Source organism: Pseudophryne corroboree, chromosome 2 (assembly GCF_028390025.1).
Source record: "Pseudophryne corroboree isolate aPseCor3 chromosome 2, aPseCor3.hap2, whole genome shotgun sequence".
Classification (NCBI taxonomy): domain Eukaryota; kingdom Metazoa; phylum Chordata; class Amphibia; order Anura; family Myobatrachidae; genus Pseudophryne; species Pseudophryne corroboree.
The window spans coordinates 55,116,258-55,139,185 of record NC_086445.1 but is presented as its reverse complement, the minus strand read 5'-3'; the positions used below and the strand labels follow the sequence as shown (position 1 = coordinate 55,139,185).

The 22,928-nt window shown below is 47.7% G+C and overlaps 1 protein-coding gene across 6 annotated transcripts in view; it reads right to left on the bottom strand.

Annotated features, from left to right (window-relative positions):
• TENM4 (teneurin transmembrane protein 4) overlaps nt 1-22,928 on the bottom strand; it is a 1,727,786-nt gene that overhangs the window by 1,528,219 nt on the left and 176,639 nt on the right. The gene's annotated exons all lie outside the window — the stretch shown is intronic.

Here is a 22,928-nt window from a genome sequence, read left to right as displayed (position 1 = left end):
TCAATATTCAGATGGACGACTCCCCTGCAATGAAGTAAAACTATAAAAAAAAATATAAAGTTGCAATCATTCCTGTGCCCTATCTGGTTAATTAGTCTTATGTATTAACCCATTGAAACATGTTAGACAAATTATTCACCCAGGTGAATCATAGACTGAACACATACAGTATCAGCTAGAACATTGGGGTCATTCCGAGTTGATCATAGCTGTGCTAAATTTAGCACAGCTACGATCCTCTTCCCTGACATGCGGGGGGACGCCCAGCACAGGGCTAGCCCACCCGCATATCAGTCCGGCCCCCCTCGCAGAAGTGCAAAGGCATCGCACAGCGGCGATGCCTTTGCACTTCAATAGTAGCTCCCGGCCAGCGCAGCTTTAGCGTGCTGGCCGGGAGCTACTCATCGCTCCCCGGCCCACAGCGGCTGCGTGTGACCCACTCCCCCATTCGGTCCGGCCACGCCTGCGTTGGCCGGACCAAACCCACGAAACGGTGGCCACGCCACCGTTCCGCCCCCTCCCGCCCAGCGATCGCCTCTGCCTGTCAATTAGGCAGAGGCGATCGCATCCCTGCTACGGTCCTCGGCCGTCTGGCATGCGCCGGCGCACTATGGTACCGGCGCATGCGCAGTAGGGACCCGTTCGCTCTGCTGTGTTAAAACGCAGCGAGCGAACGGGTCAGAATGACCCCCATTGTGACCCAACTTCTTACTACCAGGGTGAACAAGGTAATACCCAGCAATCTATTGCGCTGCATTTCCCATATTACACCTCAGAGAAATGTCGCTTGTTTCTCATTAGTTATGGCCTTGTACATTCTGCATTTGCTTTAAGTTCTCATAAACAGACATAGTATTATAATAATAATAATAATAATAATAATAAGTTGTGAAATTCTGCAGAGGAGCTGGTGCTAAATACATAAATAAATATATTTATTATCATGCTATAAGGCACATCATCATATAGCTTTAAATGTAAGAAACATACGTATATCTAAACTTTCTCCCAGTGATATATCAGAATGAAGGGGGTCTTCTGATGTAGCAAAAAAAAACCCCACTAAGCAACCAGAGCAGCCGTCTAGGACAGTGTCTTTGGGCCGGATTCAGACATGGACCATTGGAAGTGAGTGCGATGGGGGATGCATTTTACATATGACATCGCTGTTACTTGAGACAGCTTCTGCCGGGGGCAGTTCAGGATGGAGACTAGGTAGGAAGTGACCTGAGGTCATCGCAAAAGTAGGAGGTGTCATGAGCGTGTCTTGGGAGTGCCATATGCATGTTATGGGAGTGTCATGGGCATCTCATGGGAATGTCATAGGAGCGATATAGGAGTGTCATGGGTGTGTTGTGGGAGTGATATGGGCTTGTCGTGGGAGTGGCATGGGTGTGTTATGGGAGTGGCATGGGCGTTTTTTGTGAGTAGCATGGGCTTGTCATGGGAGTGGCATGGGTGTGTTATAGGAGTGCCATGGGCGTATTATGGTAGTGGCATGGGCATGTTATGGGCTTGTCATGGGAGTGGCATGGGCTTGTCATGGGAGTGGCATGGGAGTGGCATGGACATGTCATGGGGTTGGCATAGGCATGTTATGGGAATATCATAGGTGTGTTATGGGAGTGACATGGATATGTCATGGGAGTGGCATAGGCTTGTCATGGGAGTGTCATGGGCATGTTACGGGAGTGGCATGTGTGTGTTTAACATATCCTCCAACATGACCCATTCCATTGTTCCTGGCTTCCTTGCCAGTGGCAGTTGCAGAGGTGGGGCTGCAGCACAGTCCAAAATTCAAATAGGGGAGTCACACCAACTGTCAATATGTCCCGGCAGGCAATGTTTGGCACTTTGGTGTGACAGTTGGTGCGGCTCCCCTATTTGAATTTTGGACTATGCTGCAGCCCCACCTCTGGAGCTGCCACTGGCAAGGAAGTCCAGGAACAGCATTTTGTACCTAATGCACTGGGTCATGTTGGAGGGTAGGGTGTTATGGGAGTGGCATGGGGGTGTTTTGGGAGTGTCATGTGTGTGTTATGCGAGAGGCATGGGCGTGTCACAGGGGCGTGTTATGAGAGTGTCATGGGCATGCCTCAGCATGCAGCTGTGATCACATTCTCAGCACCACAGCCGCAGTGGTCATATCCTAAGACAGTTACAGGGGAGACTCTGCACCAGGCAGAGGCAAGGTTCCGATAGATGTTGTGTCGCTGGTGATTAAATCGGATCAGCTAGCGCACTTCAGCTATGCAGTTAGGGCAAGTGGGTGTCACAGGGTACACAATGGCAATGCTTACATTGGCGTTTGCATACTATCGCACTGGAGAATCCGTGAGTAATCGCAGCTGCGCATGAACTGCCTGCACCTCTGCATCACTCCCTTTGTGTCAGGATCCCGGTCCTACACAGGGCCTGGGAACTATCTGGAGACTATGGACCTGACTGAGAGGAGAACGCAAACCACACACTATTTCGGTGTTCATGTAATTGAGCGATTATTTGCTACTGTGCATTACATAGAATGTACACACAAAGGTGCTGCTGCGTATGGGACCAACAGTATCAGAAAGGAGCAGGGGAGAGATGGGTGTTCCTGAGCGGTGATTGGGAGATGTCCTTAAAAGCATGCAAGAAAATCCATCTTATGGGCGTGTTATGGGAGTATTAAGGGCATGCCGGTGAAAGCGGCATGTTCAGGCATAGGCCATGTTCAGATGGAGACCTGTCAAAGACAAGTGTTGGTGGTGCACATGTGGTACACCGATGGTGCACCGACTAGATCATCCAAAGGGGTTTCAGCATGGAGGGGCACAGTAAGTGGGCGTCTCAGAGCTTGCATACTCACCAATGCACAAGTTGAAGGTTACATATAGCAATTGAATATTATCACACGTGCAATGCTGGTAACAGGCGTTAGAGTGGTTGCAGCACTGTCCATTTCTGAATCAGGTCCTATGAAGTTTCCATCACTGTCATAGAACCCTGGACTGTGAAGATGAAATGGATGCGTACTGCATGCCTATCATCAATCCTCACTGGCAAATACAATAGATTAGCCCATGTACCCATGTCCTCAAACCACCCTTTCATCCATTAAACAACACCTAATCTTGGACAAAGCTCCCACCCCTTTGTAGTAAAACGCCTTAGTGTGGACCTTGGACTGTCCACTTCACTGGTTAGTGGGTGGGATCCAGGAAGCTGCCCCTAAAATTCAAAGCTCTCCCGGTCAATTAACTTACCAGAAATGCTCTTGGCCTGTAGCAATTCAGAGATGTATGTAAACCTGAATGTTATCTTTGGTGTTTTTAGATCTGTGCATGCACGGAACCAGCACACCACATGTACAGATCTGGGACTGTGATGCCGCTCGTAGTTCCCTGAACACCGCAGCACAGGGTTGGACTGGCCCACAGGGGTACAAGGGAAACCACCGGTGGGCCCCACTGCCTGCGGGCCCACCTCCTCCTCTAGGGATCAGGACTGTGCACTTAAATTATACATTGTAAATGTTACTTTATACTGCACATTACTATGGTGTATTTTCTATAGTGCATTGCTGTTATTAATGTGGTACAGTACATTATCATGCATGCACTATCAGCATTTACTATATCTATTTATCAAGGGGCCCAGACCATGCCATCTCTTATGGTTAGCCAAGCCTCTGCGGCAGCTGGCCACACACCCCTGAAGACTGGCCACACCCCCTCTGAAGACTGGCCACACTCCAAAATATGGGCCCCTACCATTGCATTCCCCCGGTGGGCCCTTCATGCCCCAGTCTGACACTGCTGCAGCATATAACTGACATGTCGCTGGCACTTTGGGGTGGCTACGGGGAGGTGACAGACAGCGTTCCAGAAAACAGGCCACATATCGGCCACATTTTCTGGGTGTGCTAAAGCTAGTGACTGCGACCTTTGATGCAGCTTCACTGACTTCAGCAAGAAGCCCTTTGCGGGCTCACTGCGCTCGCCACGCTGTGGGCTGGGTGGCGAGCTGCACTCGCTACAAGTTCTATTCCCACTGTATGGGTGTAGTGGACGGGATCCGATCTTTAGGTCGACACTCATTAGGTCAACTGATATGGGTCGATGTGTATTAGGACGCCATGGTCTATAGGTTGTCATGGTCACTAGGTCGACATGGACAATAAGACATGGAAAAAAGTCGACATGAGTCTTTCACATTTTTTTTTACATTTTTGAAACTTTTTTTCTACTTTACGATCCACGTAGACTACGATTAGCAATAGTAACCTGCTTGAGGCACCTTGCCCGAAGCATGGTGAGCGAGATGTGACACGATGCACTAATTGGGGTTCCCGGTCACTTTATGAAGAAAACAACACCAATTTTTTTTTTACGGATGTCGACCGTTCTCCATGTCGACCTTATTCAGGTCAACCTAATGACAGTGTCGACCTACTTCAGGTGTTGACCAAGTTACTGTCGACCAATAGTGGTCGACCTAATGACTGTCGACCTAGTTACTGTCGACCCTATGATCGGTGCGGGATGCAGGCGTCGGTGTTGTGACTGGCGGTCTTGTGAGCGGCGGTCATATAACTACATCCCATTCATACTGTACAAAGTGAATATTTGTATTCCAATGCATCCTATAGATTGTAAGCTTGTGAGCAGGGCCCTCCTACCTCTATGACTGTTTGTTATTACCCAGTTTTGTTATATCATTGTTATTTCCAAATGAAAAGCGCAAAGGAATTTGCTGCGCTATATAAGAAACAGTTAATAAATAAATAATAATCAGTGGAATATAAGTTTGTGCATGTCATACAGTTATTAGCAATACACACACACACACACACACACACACACACACACACACACACACACACACACACACACACTATATATAAATATATAAATGTCACGACAACACATACATTATGTAAAAGCTGTTTAACTTGCTGTGACTTGTGAGACGATGTGAAGGTCACCATCTGAAAGCAAAACATGATAAATAGAAGCATTATATGATCTGCTGTACTGTTCCATTGTATTCAATCCTATAATGCCTTCGGAGCACTGTAATATGAACGAGGGGTTTGCAGTGACATTGGTACTAATATTAGATCTCCGGGAGAAATAATCGATTAGTAAAGCAAGAGTCTGCCCCTGGTTCCTGAGCAGCCAGTTGGCTTCCATTGTTTAAGGCCACCTTTTCATGAGGTGTGCTATAGAAGATCTGCACTGGCTAGATAGGCAGTCATTAGATCGACCCCATACGAATGGCATGCATTAGGTCGACACAACGGGTAAAAGGTAGACAGTGGGTCGACAGGTCCAAAATCTTGGCAAGGTTGACATGGCATCGGTCGACATTAAAAAAGTTTGACACAAGTTTTTTTGTCCTGAGGAAGAGACCCTAGTGTCTTGAAACGCGTTGGAACCACTCTCCTCCCTCCTGCTTCTCCACAACCATTGGCGTTCGTTGATACCATCTACCGGATCGTAAAAGGAGCCAATGCAGGGGACATCCGGAGCACCCGGCTAACACCGCCTGCGGCTCCCCACTTTCTTCCCGGTACAACTCCTCTTGGTTTCATTTTGTATACATTTATACAGTGTTTGTCATTCTGCTCTATTCACACTGTTATATTTCATCGTTGTACCATAGGCATAGGTGTGCGCAGCACATTTTATTAGGGGGTGCACTGTTGGAGGGGTGTGTCTAGCACCGCCTTTTGGGTGTGTCTGGCACCATCTATTGACAGTCAACGTAATATAAAATATCCACCCTTGTACCAATCCTAATAATGCAGATGCATTGTCAGATGTTGTGGTGTGCACCAAACAAACACCCCTGATGGCACTCACTGCAATTACACTGCTCCTCCTCAGCCTGGTCTGGCTCCCCCTCTCTTTCCCCTGCAAGCTGCAGTCACTCACTGACACTGACAGTCGCAGACTAGTTACTGCTGCTGCTGGAAGAACGTGTTACGTCGTGTCAATGCTGCTGCCGACCGCCTGCCAGTATTGAATTTGTTTTCCTAAGAGGAACGCTGGCTGCATGTTGCTCCTCACCAGTGGCTGGCGTTGGCATAGAATAGAAAGAGAGAGGTGGGCGTGCGAACAACATGATGTCATCACATCATGCTGTTTTTGTATATTGAGGTGGAGCTGGGAGTTTGAAAGCCGGTGGCAGTGGCACCCTTGATTAACCCAGGCGTCCAGTCAGTAATGCAGTCCTGACAGGGTGCAACACAGAGGGGACAGTAATCAGCCTGCTCGGCGATCGCTGCATCAGGCATGTGAGATCGGATTGCCGGACATTAGGGGGTGCCTGTGCGCACCAGGCACCCCCCCCCCCTGCGCACGCCTATGACCATAGGGGTAAATTTACTAAGATTGAGTTCTATTTAAGATGGGATGTTGCCCATAGCAACCAATTAGATTCCAGGTATTATGTTCTAGAAGGTGCTAGATACATGAGAAGTAGAATCTGAGTGGTTGCTATGGGCAACATCCCATCTTAAATAGAACTCCCATCTTAGTAATTTTACCCTGTTGTTTAAAAAAAAAATGACAAAATTGTTAATTTATTACATGACAATTTGCCGTATCCCTTCATCACACAAGATTACTGCCTCTGGATCACAGGAATAAGCGCCAGATTGGCGCACATACATCTGTCGTTCGCTTGTGAACCGTGGAGTCCACTAGTTACAGCGCCACAACGTCCTATTCATCACTTAGTGCAGGCCCCTACATGTAAAACCACGCCGAACCCACAGAGGTAGGGGGGCAATTTCAATCAGCATCACAGTTGGATAACAAACTATAAAGTCAGGTTTACGGCTGCTGAGCTAAGCAAGAGATCTGTCACCGAGGGTGGAATATACAGCACTTAACACACTCAAAGCATTTAAAAAAAGAAAACTCCAGCTGTGCGGTGTTACATGTGTACCCGACAATCAGAGCCGTGTTAGATCTCTTCCCACCACAGTCATATATCACATATCTCTAGTTATAGGGGGGAAATCTCTCCCCTCTCTCCGGCTCTCCGCACATCATTTGCAAATTGCATTTGCTGTTGATTTAAATTAAGTCACCCATCAACATCAATATCTGTCCGTCGCCAATACTGGTACAAATATGTAATTTGCAAACGGGAAGTCATACTTTTCATGAATCCGCTCTCTATGCTGCAAAATATGGGAGTACAAATCAAAGTAAAATGGCCTGTCGCAGTATGGTAAAGCATTCAGATTTTTCTTCTAATTTAATAACGTATGAAGCCATTACTCTGTATTTAGAGCAGCTGTCTATGCAGTGCAATGCCTATGGGGGTAATCCAGAAATGATCGTAGATGTGCGAATAAACGCACATCTACGATCAAATTCTTAGACATGTGGGGGGATGCCCAGCACAGGGTAAGTCCGCCCTGCATGCCAGATCCAGACCACCCCCCACCCCCCCGCATGCAAACACGGCGGCGATGCTTTTGCATGATTCAAGTAGCCCTCTGCCTGCGCAGCTTAGATGCGAAGGCAGGCAGCTACCCGCCGTGTTTCTGGTTACAGCAGCTGCATGTGACGTCATGCAACTGCCGCTGCCCACTCCGCAAACGGTCCGGATACGCCTGAATTGTCCAGACCGTGCCCCCCCCCCCCCCCCCCCGAGCCATTGCCCCTTTAACGGCACTGCGACTCCTGCTCCGCGAATGCCTCTGCCCGTCAATCAGGCAGAGGCAATCGCACATGTGAGACGCTGACGCATCTTACTGTGTTGCGCATGCGCAGTGCGGCTGCTGCGCGTGCACACTCCTCACCGGGCTTCAGCCAGCGTACGCTGCCGCAGCAGTGTCCAGGTCTGAATCAGCCCCTATTTATGGGGAGAGTAAGAGAAGACTTGGATAATGGTCAAACACATCCTGATGGTATCCTAAAGGTCAGAGGTTGCCCACCGGCAGTTTCATGGGGAACTAGAAGGAGTGAAATGTTTTGATAAATTTCAAGTTTCTGCAATTTTCTGTTTTTAGATATTTTTTTTTACGTCCAACAAATCATTCTGAAAAGTTCACACTCGGAAAAGAACAAAAGGGTCTTTTAAAATGTCACCTCTGGATGAAAACGTTTACGGTGTCATTTCCAGACGCACAGCGTTCTGTCGCTATAACGTCAGCTCAATGCAGAGCCCAACATCGCTGCTATAGTGAAAGATGGAGAAGTATAAAGTGGAGGCTGGCCAGATACAGTATAACAGGAGAAACACGTCTGCTGGTGAGTGAGGGGGGCTTTGCAAAATAGAACCTTTGGGAAACTGTTCCACTAAATCGTCTTTTTCATTATGTTTTTTATAGGGAGTAATACAGCTTTAATGACTTGATTTTCCCAAGGAAAGATCTTTTGTCCAATATTGTGAAACACCTGTACCCTAGATGCTATTGTTAGTAAATATATACAGATGGAAGACTATCACCGGTTTCTGTCCTGATGGCATACATTTCCACCTGGCAGGGTACCTAGAAAGGCAGGGGCAGATGTACTAAGCCCTAGGGAGAGATATAGGGGGGTCATTCCGAGTTGATCGCTAGCTGATTTCGTTCACTGCGCAGCGATGAGGCAAAAAAAGGCACTTCTGCGCATGCGTATGCGACGCAATGCGCACGCACGTCGTACTATTACAACAAATGATGTCGTTTCACACAGGTTCTAGCGAAGCTATTCAGTCGCACTGCTGGCCGCAGAGTGATTGACAGGAAGAGGGAGTTTCTGGGTGTCCACTGACCGTTTTCAGGGAGTGTTCGGAAAAACGCAGGCGTGGCTTGGCGATCGCAGGGCATGTTTGTGACGTCAAAACAGGAACTGAATGGTCTGAAGTGATCGCAAGCGCTGAGTAGGTCTGAAGCTTCTCTGACACTGCACAAAATTATTTTGTAGCCTCTCTGCGATCCTTTCATTCGCACTTCTGCTAAGCTAAGATACACTCCATGTGGGAGGCAGCATAGCGTTTGCACGGCTGCTAAAAACTGCTAGCGAGCGAACACCTCGGAATGACCACCATAGTGGAGAGATATAGGAGGTCATTCCGAGTTGATCGCTCGTTAGCAACTTTTTGCAGCGCTGCGATCAGATAGTCGCCACCCACGGGGGAGTGTATTTTCGCTGTGCAAGTGTGCGAACGCTGTTGCAGCCGACGGCACAAAAAAGTTTTTTTCAGTTTCTGAGTAGCTCTGGACTTACTCAGCCGCTGCGATCACTTCAGTCTTTTTGGTCCCGGAACTGACGTCAGACACCCGCCCTGCAAATGCTTGGACACGCCTGCGTTTTTCCAACTACTCCCAGAAAACAGTCAGTTGACACCCACAAACGCCCTCTTTCTGTTAATTACCTTGCGATCGGCTGTGCGAATGGATTCTTTGTTAAATCCATCGCCCAGCACCGATCCTCTTTGTACCCGTATGGTGCGCCCGAGCATTGCGGTGCATACACAGTTTTGCCGAGATTTAACCTGATCGCAGCGCTGCAAAAACTTGCTAGCGAGCGATCAACTCGGAATGACTTCCAAAGTACCAGCTAATCAGCTCCTATCATTTTCCAAACACAGCCAGTAACATGACAGTTGGGAGCTGATTGGCTGGTGCTTTGTCTCTCTCAAATGCGCCATGGGCAAGGTCACCAACCCTAGGCGTATATGGATGTGCGACATTCAGTTATCAAGTAAACAGTGATTTTATAGTCATTATGCTGACACCACAATGTTGAATTTTTGCAGTACGCCTGACAGGACCACATGTACGCCCAACAGGACCACATGACAAACGACGGGACACAGGGTATGCGGCTTTGCGCGCTATAACGTTCAGTGTGTATGGGACGACCTATGTATCGTGGCCAGGTACACACATTGTTTAGTGTGTATCCGGCTTTAAGGGCCCTACACACTGGTAGATAACACTGCACGATATGAACGTTCTCGTTCATACCGCGCAGTGTGTAGACACCAACGATGAACGATGTGCGGCCCCGCGCTCGTTCATCGTTGGTGGGTGCCCCGTCACTTATACATGCAGGACAATATGGACAATCTCGTCCATATTAGCATGCATTGCTATGGCGCCGGGGCAACGGGGGGAGTGAAGAAACTTCACTCAACCCGTCACCTCCCCCCGCTTCACCCGTCGGCCGTATCCGCCTTCAGGTAGCTCGGCGGCGGATCGCAGAGTCTGTAGGTGGCATTAGAGTGAGCTGCCAATATATTGACATGTTGACCATATGGCATACTTACCGATATTCTGGCTGCTCTCTGCGGGAGAGAGCAGCCAGGTCGGCTCAGCGGGCGGGCAGGGGAGGCTGTGCTGTAAAGGAGGGGGTGGCCGGAGGCGGGACGGGGGTGGAGCAAGGGCGGGGTCACAGTGACACCTCCTTTAAGCCACGCCCCCGCTCTGTAATGCTGCGATCACCGGCATTACACTGCAGGGGGCGTGGCTATGATGACGCGATTCAGCAAGAATCGCGTCATCGAATGCCCGGACCGCCCACTTTACACACTAAGTGGGCGGACGGGCACGGGGGACCCCGCAAATCGGGAGACTTGCCTGCTCTTCCGGGGGGCCGGGAGGGTCACCCGATTTTCGGGAGCCTCCCGGCCATTCCGGGAGAGTAGGCAAGTATGCCATATGGCAAGGTTTACATGTTTCCGGTTGACATCATGCACGGCAACATTATGAACATGTCGGCATGTACTCTGTCAATATGGAGTAACTGTCGACATTGTTGAGTCTACATTATGACTATCAACATTCTAAATGTTGACTAAGCATACCAAACCCATTATACACTACTTTTGGTCCGGCCACCACCTAATGTCGGAAGGCCTAATTCAGAGATCACACCCATTAAACATGGGCCCCTACTACTGCATTTTCCTGGTGGGCCCTCCATGTCCCAGTCCCACACTGCACAGCGTATACTGTATACATTCTCACCTTACAGGCCAGGAAATTATTACTCTGAAGGGGAGATGTATCAAAACTTGGAGAGTCTATAAAACAACAGAATTTGATTGGTTGCTATGGGAAACTTCCCCCACTTTCTCTCTTTCCAAGAGTTGATACAGCTCACCCAGGCAGTCCCCACTGGAGAAGGAAGCTGCTGCAGTCCCCTCCCCCACAGTAGTAATGGCCATCGACCATTGAGAATTAGCAACAATCGATAGTCTGATGGTGATGGTTACTAGTTTTACCATTAATGAGATACAGATGGTGTACATCAGTGGTGAATCCCTATGACTAATGCCAGCCAAAGTCAATCATGGATGGTCTTTAACCGATAGTTTAAAACCATTGATGCAGAGCCATCAATGGTCAACCCTACTCTGGGAGAGGGGGCTGCAGCAGCTTTCCTCTCCAATATGGCCAGCCTGCAATGGGGCCTGACTGCAATGGGGCGTGTCTGCAGGATTATACAGTGCCCCTCCTCCCTGTCTAGCCTGTATATAATCAACGGTAGGGCTAGTTTACAGGTGCAACAGTTTTAAATAGTGTCATAAATGCAGGGTCACTTAACAAGGATGGCTCTGTATTTGCCACGGGTGGACATTTGTCTCCTGGCTCAGCCACAAATTTTAACCCTTGATGACGGGGAAGGCTCGCCACGAATGACCACAGTTTTGCCTTTTGCTCCATTCTCCTGGCTCTGTGTTCCGTCATGGGGCATCCATGATGTCATGGCTCTGAGGTGCAGTGTGCGACGTCATGACATCATAATGCGGCTGAGTAGAAGTTGTAATTTGTTCACTTCGCAAGGCATGCTTAGTACACAGGGTACTGTGTGAATGTACTAAATGGAAATATGCAGCTGTCATATACTGTATATTGGGAGTAATTCAGATCTGATTGCAGCAGCAAATTTGTTAGCAGTTGGGCAAAACCATGTGCACTGCAGGGGGGGGGGCAGATGTAACATGTGCAGAGAGAGTTAGATTTGGGTGGGTTATTTTGTTTCTGTGCAGGGTAAATACTGTCTGCTTTATAGTTACACTGCAATTTAGATTTCAGTTTGAACACACCCCACCCAAATCTATCTCTCTCTGCACATGTTACATATGCCCCACCTGCAGTGCACATGGTTTTACCCATCTGCTAACAAATTTGCTGCTAAGCTCAGGTCTGAATTAGGCCCATTGTGTCATTTGAAATAAATAATACAAAAAAGACCTGGTTTCACATCTGTCTATTTGGCCAATTATCAGCTGCAGCAATTTCACCTCCCACAAGCGAGAGAATGAAGGAGACGCTAAGATGACTCACTTTATGCAACGCTAATTATAGTAATGTATGCTACTGTACAGGCAGGTGCTAGTGCAGGGGGCCTATTCCGTCCAGTCACCCGTGTCAGCCAGGACACCGTGTAATGTAATAGCTATTTGTAATAATAATTTCATTTATATAGTGCTTTTCTCCAGCAAGACTCAAGGTTGCTTTACAAGCATTAAAACATAGCACAGAGGTTTAGTATTATAGGACTGAGGGGATCATGTACTAAGCAGTGATAAAAGTGGAGAAGTGAGCCTGTGGAGAAGTTGCCCACGGCAACCAATCAGCAGTGACGTAACATTTATCATTTGCATGCTATAAACATATACATAGCAGCTGATTGGTTGCCATGGGCAACTTCTTCACTGGCTCACTTCTGCACACGTTTCACTGCTTAGTACATGCCCCCCTAAGAAACTGGAAAAGAGTGAACAAAACTGGCACTGGAGCATAATGCAGGGTTATTTCAGCCATTTTTTATGAATAAGTTCCACAGGTTACATAACCCACCCACGAAAGGTACCAGATGAGGCGGCAATTTTGGGCACACTACAGAGGTTACCCTGGGTGAAATAGGTAACGCCTAGCAGATATTACATAAAATGGGAAAGATACAGCATTCTAAGGCTAGAGGCAGGTACCTGGCATAACAATCAGTTCCAAGTAATTTTAATTCCACAGCACAATGAGGTGCAAATATACTGTACGGCAACTATACAGTATACCTGTAGCATACCTATTTTATAGACGTCTGGTTTTAAAAACCACTGAAGCCCAAAATCAAAGTTTTCTATTAAGAACCATGAAGAAAATATACATGGTTCAATGTTACTTATATCATTTTTCCCCACTTTTAAATCTAGTGACATAATTCTGAGTCTCGCAGCCTCCACTTAGCAATGTATAGTACAAGCGACCACTTAAAAAACAAAGCAATAACAAAACCAGTCCCATGTCCACTGTTGAACTGGGGCTAGCAGGGCCCACTAGGAGAGTGCAGTGGTAGGGGCCCCTGTTTAGGGGTGTGGCCACACACCTGAGGGGGTGTTTCAAGCTGTCACATTGGTTTGCCTAACCATTAGAAAGTGCATAATCTTGGCCCTTTTGATAAATATATATAGTAAATACTAGAGATGAGCGGGTTCGGTTCCTCTGAATCCGAACCCGCCCGAACTTCATGTTTTTTTACACGGGTCCGAGCGACTCGGATCTTCCCGCCTTGCTCGGTTAACCCGAGCGCGCCCGAACGTCATCATCACGCTGTCGGATTCTCGCGAGGCTCGGATTCTATCGCGAGACTCGGATTCTATATAAGGAGCCGCGCGTCACCGCCATTTTCACACGTGCATTGAGATTGATAGGGAGAGGACGTGGCTGACGTCCTCTCCGTTTAGAAATAGATAGGAGAGTGAGAGTGAGACACTTCATTTACTGGAGCTTAGGAGGAGTACTCAGAGAGTGCAGAATTTTGCTGATAGTAGTTAGTTAGTTATACTAGTGACTGACCAGTGAGACCACCAGTGCAGTTATTATTATTTAATATAATCCGTTCTCTGCCTGAAAAAAACGATACACAGTGACTCAGTCACATACCATATCTGTGCTCAGCCCAGTGTGCTGCATCATCTATGTATAATATCTGACTGTGCTCACACAGCTTAATTGTGGGGGAGACTGGGGAGCAGTTATAGGTTATAGCAGGAGCCAGGAGTACATATTAAACAGTGCACACTTTTGCTGCCAGAGTGCAACTGCCAGTGTGACTGACCAGTGACCTGACCACACTGACCACCAGTATATTGTGATTGTCTGCCTGAAAAAGTTAAACACTCGTCGTGTGACTTGTGTGGTGTTTTTTTATTCTAAAAAAACTCATTCTGCTGACAGACAGTGTCCAGCAGGTCCGTCATTATATAATATATACCTGTCCGGCTGCAGTAGTGATATATATATATTTTTTATATCATTATTTATCATCCAGTCTATACTAGCAGCAGACACAGTACGGTAGTTCACGGCTGTAGCTACCTCTGTGTCGGCACTCGGCAGTCCATCCATAATTGTATACCACCTACCCGTGGTTTTTTTTTTCTTTCTTCTTTATACATACTACATCTCATTATCAACCAGTCTATATTAGCAGCAGACACAGTACAGTACGGTAGTCCACGGCTGTAGCTACCTCTGTGTCGGCACTCGGCAGTCCATCCATAATTGTATACCACCTACCCGTGGTTTTTTTTTTCTTTCTTCTTTATACATACTACATCTCATTATCAACCAGTCTATATTAGCAGCAGACACAGTACAGTACGGTAGTCCACGGCTGTAGCTACCTCTGTGTCGGCACTCGGCAGTCCATCCATAATTGTATACCACCTACCCGTGGTTTTTTTTTTCTTTCTTCTTTATACATACTACATCTCATTATCAACCAGTCTATATTAGCAGCAGACACAGTACGGTAGTTCACGGCTGTAGCTACCTCTGTGTCGGCACTCGGCAGTCCATCCATAATTGTATACCACCTACCCGTGTTTTTTTTTTCTTTCTTCTTTATACATACTACATCTCATTATCAACCAGTCTATATTAGCAGCAGACACAGTACAGTACGGTAGTCCACGGCTGTAGCTACCTCTGTGTCGGCACTCGGCAGTCCATCCATAATTGTATACCACCTACCCGTGGTTTTTTTTTTCTTTCTTCTTTATACATACTACATCTCATTATCAACCAGTCTATATTAGCAGCAGACACAGTACAGTACGGTAGTCCACGGCTGTAGCTACCTCTGTGTCGGCACTCGGCAGTCCATCCATAATTTTATACCACCTACCCGTGGTTTTTTTTTTCTTTCTTCTTTATACATACTACATCTCATTATCAACCAGTCTATATTAGCAGCAGACACAGTACGGTAGTCCACGGCTGTAGCTACCTCTGTGTCGGCACTCGGCAGTCCATCCATAATTGTATACTAGTATCCATCCATCTCCATTGTTTACCTGAGGTGCCTTTTAGTTGTGCCTATTAAAATATGGAGAACAAAAATGTTGAGGTTCCAAAATTAGGGAAAGATCAAGATCCACTTCCACCTCGTGCTGAAGCTGCTGCCACTAGTCATGGCCGAGACGATGAAATGCCAGCAACGTCGTCTGCCAAGGCCGATGCCCAATGTCATAGTACAGAGCATGTCAAATCCAAAACACCAAATATCAGTAAAAAAAGGACTCCAAAACCTAAAATAAAATTGTCGGAGGAGAAGCGTAAACTTGCCAATATGCCATTTACCACACGGAGTGGCAAGGAACGGCTGAGGCCCTGGCCTATGTTCATGGCTAGTGGTTCAGCTTCACATGAGGATGGAAGCACTCAGCCTCTCGCTAGAAAACTGAAAAGACTCAAGCTGGCAAAAGCACCACAAAGAACTGTGCGTTCTTCGAAATCCCAAATCCACAAGGAGAGTCCAATTGTGTCGGTTGCGATGCCTGACCTTCCCAACACTGGACGTGAAGAGCATGCGCCTTCCACCATTTGCACGCCCCCTGCAAGTGCTGGAAGGAGCACCCGCAGTCCGGTTCCTGATAGTCAGATTGAAGATGTCAGTGTTGAAGTACACCAGGATGAGGAGGATATGGGTGTTGCTGGCGCTGGGGAGGAAATTGACCAGGAGGATTCTGATGGTGAGGTGGTTTGTTTAAGTCAGGCACCCGGGGAGACACCTGTTGTCCGTGGGAGGAATATGGCCACTGACATGCCTGGTGAAAATACCAAAAAAATCAGCTCTTCGGTGTGGAAGTATTTCACCAGAAATGCGGACAACATTTGTCAAGCCGTGTGTTCCCTTTGTCAAGCTGTAATAAGTAGGGGTAAGGACGTTAACCACCTCGGAACATCCTCCCTTATACGTCACCTGCAGCGCATTCATAATAAGTCAGTGACAAGTTCAAAAACTTTGGGTGACAGCGGAAGCAGTCCACTGACCAGTAAATCCCTTCCTCTTGTAACCAAGCTCACGCAAACCACCCCACCAACTCCCTCAGTGTCAATTTCCTCCTTCCCCAGGAATGCCAATAGTCCTGCAGGCCATGTCACTGGCAATTCTGATGATTCCTCTCCTGCCTGGGATTCCTCCGATGCATCCTTGCGTGTAACGCCTACTGCTGCTTGCGCTGCTGTTGTTGCTGCTGGGAGTCGATGGTCATCCCAGAGGGGAAGTCGTAAGCCCACTTGTACTACTTCCAGTAAGCAATTGACTGTTCAACAGTCCTTTGCGAGGAAGATGAAATATCACAGCAGTCATCCTGCTGCAAAGCGGATAACTGAGGCCTTGACAACTATGTTGGTGTTAGACGTGCGTCCGGTATCCGCCGTTAGTTCACAGGGAACTAGACAATTTATTGAGGCAGTGTGCCCCCGTTACCAAATACCATCTAGGTTCCACTTCTCTAGGCAGGCGATACCGAGAATGTACACGGACGTCAGAAAAAGACTCACCAGTGTCCTAAAAAATGCAGTTGTACCCAATGTCCACTTAACCACGGACATGTGGACAAGTGGAGCAGGGCAGGGTCAGGACTATATGACTGTGACAGCCCACTGGGTAGATGTATGGACTCCCGCCGCAAGAACAGCAGCGGCGGCACCAGTAGCAGCATCTCGCAAACGCCAACTCTTTCCTAGGCAGGCTACGCTTTGTATCACCGCTTTCCAGAATACGCACACAGCTGAAAACCTCTTACGGCAACTGAGGAAGATCATCGCGGAATGGCTTACCCCAATTGGACTCTCCTGTGGATTTGTGGCATCGGACAACGCCAGCAATATTGTGTGTGCATTAAATATGGGCAAATTCCAGCACGTCCCATGTTTTGCACATACCTTGAATTTGGTGGTGCAGAATTTTTAAAAAAACGACAGGGGCGTGCAAGAGATGCTGTCGGTGGCCAGAAGAATTGCGGGACACTTTCGGCGTACAGGCACCACGTACAGAAGACTGGAGCACCACCAAAAACTACTGAACCTGCCCTGCCATCATCTAAAGCAAGAAGTGGTAACGAGGTGGAATTCAACCCTCTATATGCTTCAGAGGTTGGAGGAGCAGCAAAAGGCCATTCAAGCCTATACAATTGAGCACGATATAGGAGGTGGAATGCACCTGTCTCAAGCGCAGTGGAGAATGATTTCAACGTTGTGCAAGGTTCTGATGCCCTTTGAACTTGCCACACGTGAAGTCAGTTCAGACACTGCCAGCCTGAGTCAGGTCATTCCCCTCATCAGGCTTTTGCAGAAGAAGCTGGAGACATTGAAGGAGGAGCTAACACGGAGCGATTCCGCTAGGCATGTGGGACTTGTGGATGGAGCCCTTAATTCGCTTAACAAGGATTCACGGGTGGTCAATCTGTTGAAATCAGAGCACTACATTTTGGCCACCGTGCTCGATCCTAGATTTAAAGCCTACCTTGGATCTCTCTTTCCGGCAGACACAAGTCTGCTGGGGTTGAAAGACCTGCTGGTGAGAAAATTGTCAAGTCAAGCGGAACGCGACCTGTCAACATCTCCTCCTTCACATTCTCCCGCAACTGGGGGTGCGAGGAAAAGGCTCAGAATTCCGAGCCCACCCGCTGGCGGTGATGCAGGGCAGTCTGGAGCGACTGCTGATGCTGACATCTGGTCCGGACTGAAGGACCTGACAACGATTACGGACATGTCGTCTACTGTCACTGCATATGATTCTCTCAACATTGAAAGAATGGTGGAGGATTATATGAGTGACCGCATCCAAGTAGGCACGTCACACAGTCCGTACTTATACTGGCAGGAAAAAGAGGCAATTTGGAGGCCCTTGCACAAACTGGCTTTATTCTACCTAAGTTGCCCTCGCACAAGTGTGTACTCCGAAAGAGTGTTTAGTGCCGCCGCTCACCTTGTCAGCAATCGGCGTACGAGGTTACATCCAGAAAATGTGGAGAAGATGATGTTCATTAAAATGAATTATAATCAATTCCTCCGCGGAGACATTGACCAGCAGCAATTGCCTCCACAATGTACACAGGGAGCTGAGATGGTGGATTCCAGTGGGGACGAATTGATAATCTGTGAGGAGGGGGATGTACACGGTGATATATCGGAGGATGATGATGAGGTGGACATCTTGCCTCTGTAGAGCCAGTTTGTGCAAGGAGAGATTAATTGCTTCTTTTTTGGTGGGGGTCCAAACCAACCCGTCATATCAGTCACAGTCGTGTGGCAGACCCTGTCACTGAAATGATGGGTTGGTTAAAGTGTGCATGTCCTGTTTATACAACATAAGGGTGGGTGGGAGGGCCCAAGGACAATTCCATCTTGCACCTCTTTTTTCTTTAATTTTTCTTTGCGTCATGTGCTGTTTGGGGAGTGTTTTTTGGAAGGGCCATCCTGCGTGACACTGCAGTGCCACTCCTAGATGGGCCCGGTGTTTGTGTCGGCCACTAGGGTCGCTTATCTTACTCACACAGCTACCTCATTGCGCCTCTTTTTTTCTTTGCGTCATGTGCTGTTTGGGGAGGGTTTTTTGGAAGGGCCATCCTGCGTGACACTGCAGTGCCACTCCTAGATGGGCCCGGTGTTTGTGTCGGCCACTAGGGTCGCTTATCTTACTCACACAGCTACCTCATTGCGCCTCTTTTTTTCTTTGCTTCATGTGCTGTTTGGGGAGGGTTTTTTGGAAGGGCCATCCTGCGTGACACTGCAGTGCCACTCCTAGATGGGCCCGGTGTTTGTGTCGGCCACTAGGGTCGCTTATCTTACTCACACAGCTACCTCATTGCGCCTCTTTTTTTCTTTGCGTCATGTGCTGTTTGGGGAGTGTTTTTTGGAAGGGCCATCCTGCGTGACACTGCAGTGCCACTCCTAGATGGGCCCGGTGTTTGTGTCGGCCACTAGGGTCGCTTATCTTACTCACACAGCTACCTCATTGCGCCTCTTTTTTTCTTTGCGTCATGTGCTGTTTGGGGAGGGTTTTTTTGGAAGGGCCATCCTGCGTGACACTGCAGTGCCACTCCTAGATGGGCCCGGTGTTTGTGTCGGCCACTAGGGTCGCTTATCTTACTCACACAGCTACCTCATTGCGCCTCTTTTTTTCTTTGCGTCATGTGCTGTTTGGGGAGGGTTTTTTGGAAGGGACATCCTGCGTGACACTGCAGTGCCACTCCTAGATGGGCCAGGTGTTTGTGTTGGCCACTAGGGTCGCTTATCTTACTCACACAGCTACCTCGTTGCGCCTCTTTTTTTCTTTGCGTCATGTGCTGTTTGGGGAGGGTTTTTTGGAAGGGACATCCTGCGTGACACTGCAGTGCCACTCCTAGATGGGCCCGGTGTTTGTGTCGGCCACTAGGGTCGCTTATCTTACTCACACAGCTACCTCATTGCGCCTCTTTTTTTCTTTGCGTCATGTGCTGTTTGGGGAGGGTTTTTTGGAAGGGACATCCTGCGTGACACTGCAGTGCCACTCCTAGATGGGCCCGGTGTTTGTGTCGGCCACTAGGGTCGCTTATCTTACTCACACAGCTACCTCATTGCGCCTCTTTTTTTCTTTGCGTCATGTGCTGTTTGGGGAGGGTTTTTTGGAAGGGACATCCTGCGTGACACTGCAGTGCCACTCCTAGATGGGCCAGGTGTTTGTGTCGGCCACTAGGGTCGCTTAGCTTAGTCATCCAGCGACCTCGGTGCAAATTTTAGGACTAAAAATAATATTGTGAGGTGTGAGGTATTCAGAATAGACTGAAAATGAGTGGAAATTATGGTTTTTGAGGTTAATAATACTTTGGGATCAAAATGACCCCCAAATTCTATGATTTAAGCTGTTTTTTAGGTTTTTTGGAAAAAAACACCCGAATCCAAAACACACCCGAATCCGACAAAAAAAATTCGGTTAGGTTTTGCCAAAACGCGGTCGAACCCAAAACACGGCCGCGGAACCGAACCCAAAACCAAAACACAAAACCCGAAAAATTTCCGGCGCTCATCTCTAGTAAATACTGCTAGTACATGCATGATTCATACCCTCCAACATTTTACACAGAAAAATCGGTACAAATCCGAAAAAGGGGCGTGGCCGCGTGTAAAGGGGGGCGTGACCACGCCCCTTTTCCTATACTTTCAATGGAAGTTTGGAGAGGCAAAAATCGGTACAGACCATGAAAAAAAGGTACTGTACCTATTAAAAAGGTACAGTTGGAGGGTATGATGATTATGTACCAGATTCATAAAAGCAATGCACTGTAGTGATCACACTATAGCCCTGTGCAGTATAAGGTAACATAAATGATGCACAGTCTGGAACTTGATCCCTAGAAGAGGCAGTGGGGCCCGCCAGCGGTTCCGCATGTGGGCTAGTCCAAATCTGGCCATGTCAAGTGTCTGTGTCAGTCTGTGCCATGATGAGATCTGAAACACAGCAGTAATACTGAAATTGCAGTCATTTAAGCTGCTGTGACATCACTGGCACAGGACCCCCCATAAATGAAACATAGAATTTTGAAGGCAGATAAGAACCACTTGGTCCATCTACTCTACCCATGTATACACACTAGGGTTCATTTTTTTTGTCAGGATTTATGTTGATTCCTTGATGTGTCTCTAAAATAAAAGTTTTTTGGCAGTGCGGATTGGTCATTTCCAAAGCAGGGGCGGGCCAGGCCGTTAAGACAGCTGCAAGGCCTGGGTACAGAAGGCGGTGCAGCCAAATAGAAGAGAAGTAGCCACGCCCCCTCAAGGGAAAAAAATAAAATTCAAGATACTGTGCTCAGCACCGGAAAGCAGCGAGGGCTATTGTTCCCCTCCGCAGCTGGGGCCCTCCAAGAGTCCGGGCAATTAGTGCCCGCTTTCCGTGCCTATATGCACCCTAGGAGGCTGGGGCCAGTGATGTCATATCATTCAGTCTCAGGCACAGATTTGTCAAGCCTTGGAGAGGGATACATTGCCCGGTGCTAAAGTACCAACCATCTCCTAACTGCCCAGTGGCGCACCCAGGGGGGGTTTCCGAGTACCCAGAAACCCCCCTCCACAAAAAAAAAATTTTTTTTTTTTTTTTTTTTTTTTTTTTGCTGCATGAGTATTATTAATGACTGTCTAGCGTCCTCTGCAGCCTGCTGTCTTCCTGGTGGCACTTGCAAGTGCAACAAAAGTTTACTTTATTTTAATTATAGTACATATATATCCATGTGCCTACATATATACACATGTATATACATACATACATATAAACACACACACACATATGATATATATATATATACATGTGTATATATATGTGTACTGTATGTGTGTGTATATATATATATATATATATAAATGTATGCATGTTTAATATGCTATGTATATGTGTATATGGGTTCACTACGATCTCCTGGCGGCCGGCCTCCCGGCGACCAGCATACCGGCGCCGGGAGGCCGGCCGCCGGCTTACCAACAGTGTGGCGAGCACAAATGAGCCCCTTGCGGGCTCGCTGCGCTCGCCACGCTACGCGCGCCACACTATTCTATTCTCACTCCAGGGGGGTCGTGGACCCCCACGAGGGAGAATAAGTGTCGGTATGCCGGCGGTCAGGCTCCCGGCGCCAGTATGCTGGTCGCCGGGAGCCCGACCGCCGGCATACTGAAGACCACCCGTGTATATGTATGTGTGTGTGTATGTATATATATATATATATATATATATATGTGTGTGTAGATATATGTATGTATATATATATATATATATATATATATATATATGTAGAAGAGTCAGAACAAACAAATGTCCAAGACAGGACATGGCACTCCAGGACTTTAGTATAAATGATTTTAATGCATCCACTTAATCAACGACCTGCATCACTCCAACAGCCAGTGGTGCAGTGTAAACTGTGGCATAATGGCACAAGCATATATATGTGTAGATATTTATATATATGTATATATATATATATATATATATATACACACACACACACACACACACACACACACACACACACACACACACAGACACACTAGTTTTACGGACCCAGCATATAGTGGGTCACCTCAGTCCCCACCCCCGTGATTGGCTCCGCCCAGTTCTGGAAACCCCCCCATGCAAATCCTGCGTTTGCCACTGCTGCCAATGACAGTTAGGAGCTGATTGGTTGGTACTTTATCACCGTGCAATTTATGACTCTCCAAGGCTTGATAAATCTGTGCCTCAGTTTCTTGCTCTGCTTCAGTTGGCATCAGGACACTGATTAATTGCTTGTGAGAATGGTTTAAAACGTCTGTAATGGAGCATGGTGAATGGCGATTATACTATTTTTATTAGCACAGCAAATGAATGTCAGGGTAAACTGGCCGATGAATTTTTAACTTCATGTCTTATATCTGATCATTCCCATTTTCCAAAACATAATATAGATCACTAGAAATAGAATACTCTTAAGGCCAGTACTCACGGGCCGACGTGGGAGAGATGTGTGCTGAGCAAACCGCTTAGCACACATCTCTCACCCCGCTCAGCACAGCGCGATCTGTGCTGAGCGTGCGGGGGGAGACGGGGGGGGGGGGGGGGTGCCGCTCATTTCACCCAGCGGGTGAAATGAGCGACTTGCTAGATTGGCCTGCACCAGCGATAGCGATGCGC